Below are 3,830 nucleotides of genomic sequence, written 5' to 3'. Positions count from 1 at the left end.
CTATTTGTCGGCACTTTTATTAAGTCGTTTATAACGACCTTTCATTTGAGATATGTTCCTATTACCAAGCTTTCCTGGGTTTTCCGCCTGATTTACATCATATAGCTCCTTCACTCGTGCCCATATTGATGTTTTCTTTTGGTTTTTTCCACTTCTCTCATCTTCACTAACGATACAATATGCTGACATTAAAGCGATATCTTTATCAGCATCCCATTTATCACCTCTTGGATTTTTTCCGGTATTTTGTGAGGTTTGAACATTTTCAGTGATGGGAAATTGATTGGGATTTGCGAAAAACCGTGAGGTTTCATAACTTTGAAAGTTTTGATAATCTTGAGAATCATAAAATTTAAGACGAAATTTGGATTCATCTTATTAAAGAAATAAAAAAGGTTTAGAAATGAAAAGTTGAGATGAGATATGAAATATATCAATATTAAACTCTATTTATAGAAAAAAAAAAGAAATTTTAGTATTTTTTAAAATTTTTTTTATTGAGATAATATTATATTTTTAATAGATAATGATTTTTATCCTAAAATATAAAATCTTATCTAAAAAATATGGTTGGAGGTTTCTTGGTTCAACACGTGTAAAGGTAAGATGGTGTGAACTCTTGTGACCTTGGGTTGTATTGACGGCCTAGTTCACCAATTTAATTCATTTTTTTAGGGAAAATGACTTAGGATGGTAACTACCTCTTATCCGTGTTCACATATTGACAACTTCTTCTTTTTTGTACATAATAAAGCAACTAACTTGTTTTAACTGTTTAAATTACACCAATATTACCAGTTAATACCTGTTTTAACCGGTAACTCAAAGGGAAAATGACTTAGGAGGCTAACTACCTCTTATCCGTGTTCACATATTGGCAACTTCTTATTTTTTGTACATAAGAAAGCAACTAACTTGTTTTAACTGTGTAACATCCCAAAAATCATGAACAAAAATTTCGTTTTTAATTTAATACTCTGGCATCAGGCCCCGCCCGGCATCAGGCCCCGTCTGACATCGAGCCCCGCTCGGTATACAAATCTGTCTCTCTTAGCCCCCACCCACTAAACACATGCAATCATATAACATGCTAACACATAAAGAAACATACTCTACCGTATCCCTGTCCTAAGAAACATACTATGCTAATAATGAGATACGGAACTTCGTCCGTACTCAACTAGTTCCAGCCAGGGCTTCAGCAGTGCAAGGTGAGTCTCCTCACTGTGTGAATGGGTCTAAGGCCACAATGTCAGGCCATGTAGTCTATGAGTAGGAAGATCCGGGGGTTAGCCCTAGGCATTGTATGCTAGTATGTTATTCCAGACCAAGGTCCGATGTCGGGCGGGTGCCCGAGGAATGTTTGCATGTTAGATTATACTTGTTGTCTGTGTGATACTTGTATGTGCCTGGTAAGGAGGTAAGTGTGGGCGAGGTCCCATATCTCATCACCAGCTGAGTACGGACGATGTTCCATATCTCATTATTAGCAGAGTATGTTTCTTAGGACAGAGATATAGTAGAGTATGTTTCTTTATGTGTTAGCATGTTATATGATTGTATGTGTTTAGCGGGTGGGGCCCAGAGACAGGCGAGGCCTAAGAGAGACAGACCTGTATACCGAGCGAGGCTCGATGCCAGGCAGGGCCTGATACCGGGCGGGTCCCGAGGTCGGAGTATTAAATTAATGGTTTGACAATTATGGTTTTGGTATTAAATTAAAAACGAAAATTTTGGTCATGATTTTTGGGATGTTACACAGTTAAAACAAGTTAGTTGCTTTCTTATGTACAAAAAATAAGAAGTTGCCAACATGTGAACACGGATAAGAGGTAGTTACCCTCCTAAGTCATTTTTGCTTTGAGTTACCGGTTAAAACAGGTATTAGCCGGTAATATTGGTGTAATTTAAACAGTTAAAACAAGTTAGTTGCTTTATTATGTACAAAAAAGAAGAAGTTGTCAATATGTGAACACGGATAAAAGGTAGTTACCCTCCGAAGTCATTTTCCCTTTTTTTATTAAATGTAATGTGAGCGCTCGCCAAAAATCCCCCAATGGGGGTAGTCTAATGGGTAAAGGTATTACATGGACCTGGTTGTGTTTCGTTTTGGCTCTGCCACTGGTCATATTACATCAATATATCACGACAGTGGAACATACTTTTAATGGTTATTAACTATATGCTCACCAATTTAGGACTTTAAAGCATAAAAGTTCCAAGATATTTATGTTTTATTTAATTGCTTGGTTATAGTTGATTTTTTTTTTGAGTCAAAAGGTGTAAGTTCATTTTGTAGGTGTGAGTATTACATTTATATAACATGTTAATTTCAAAAAGAGAGACATTATAGAGACAGAGCCAATGTGTAATGAGTGGGGTCCAAGGACCCTTCTTAAATTTGAAATCCACCGTGTATATATATATATATATATATATATATATATATATATATATATATATATATGTGGTTAGTTATTTTGTTTTCACTATCTATTGTGTGCATGTATGACTGATTCTGGACCAATCATTTTAGTTATTTTAAGAAAGTAATTAATGCATATTACATGTTGAAGATATAATAGGTATTAATTACATCTTCAGCATTTAATATGCATTAATTATTTTCTTAAAATAACTAAAATGATTTGTCCAGAATCAATCATACGGGCACACAATAGATAATGAAAACATTTGAACCTCACTCTCTCTCTCTCTCTCTCTCTCTCTCTCTCTATATATATATATATATATATATATATATATATATATATATATATATATATATATATATATATATACTAGAAACTTCCGTTTGCTCTTTCTTTTCTCCTTCTGTCTTTATTCTCCCGTTCTTTCTTTGTTTAAAGTAGCTGTTTAAGAGGAAAAAAGACGGGTTGATGCATGGTCGCCGTCACCGGAGTTAGAACCGGCCATCGGCGCTGCCCCTTTCACTTACTAATTAAGTCACTAATGGTATAAAATGGACACCTGTTGTGTTTCATGCTAACTCCGTCACTGGTTATATTAAATCAATACGTCAGGATAGCGGAACATACTCTTAATGATTATCAACTATATGTTCACCGATTTAGGACTTTAGAGCATAAATGTTCCAAGATATTCATGTTTTATTTAATTGCTTGGTCATAGTTGATTTTTTTTGGGTCAAAAGGGTGATGCCGTCCATTCTAAATACACAACTAAAGACATTTGAAGGCTATCTGTTTTGTTTTAAATGAAGACACTTTTAATTCTTATATAGATGTGTTTTGTTCTTTTGCTAGTGAAACTTATCCAAAAACAATGACATTTCTTCATGTAGTTGTTAATGTCATTTTATAGATTGATTTTGTGTCTTTCAAAAATTCAGATGAAGTAATGTTATATACTCTTAAATCGAATGACATTTGAGGGGAAAAAAATTTGCACATCGCATTAACCACCAACAAAAATCTAAACATCACTTGATTTTGACAAGTTTTACTATATTTAAAAGATTTATTGCTTTTGTTTTTCTAATGTGATCACTCTTGTTAATTACAATTACACCATCCAAATCGTGTTGAGCCATGAATAAAAATGGCAACATATTTTCGCAAACAAATATTCAATATCTTTTTGGTATGATACAATTATTTAAAATATATATGATATGTTATTACCCAAAGTTAGTTAACTGAACTAAGAACTTCTTTAACCACAAACACCAAAATGATGATTGTTTAGCACTAAAATGTTGTTTGAATTTCAGTCAACTTAAAATGGTGGGTTTTAGAAGCCTTTACATTTAACCTTCATATTTGGTGTTAAAATGGAGTTAACAATAA

This window comes from Lactuca serriola, chromosome 6 (assembly GCF_051521515.1).
Source record: "Lactuca serriola cultivar US96UC23 chromosome 6, Lser_US96UC23_V15, whole genome shotgun sequence".
NCBI lineage: Eukaryota > Viridiplantae > Streptophyta > Magnoliopsida > Asterales > Asteraceae > Lactuca > Lactuca serriola.
Note: the sequence above shows the minus strand (reverse complement) of the source record.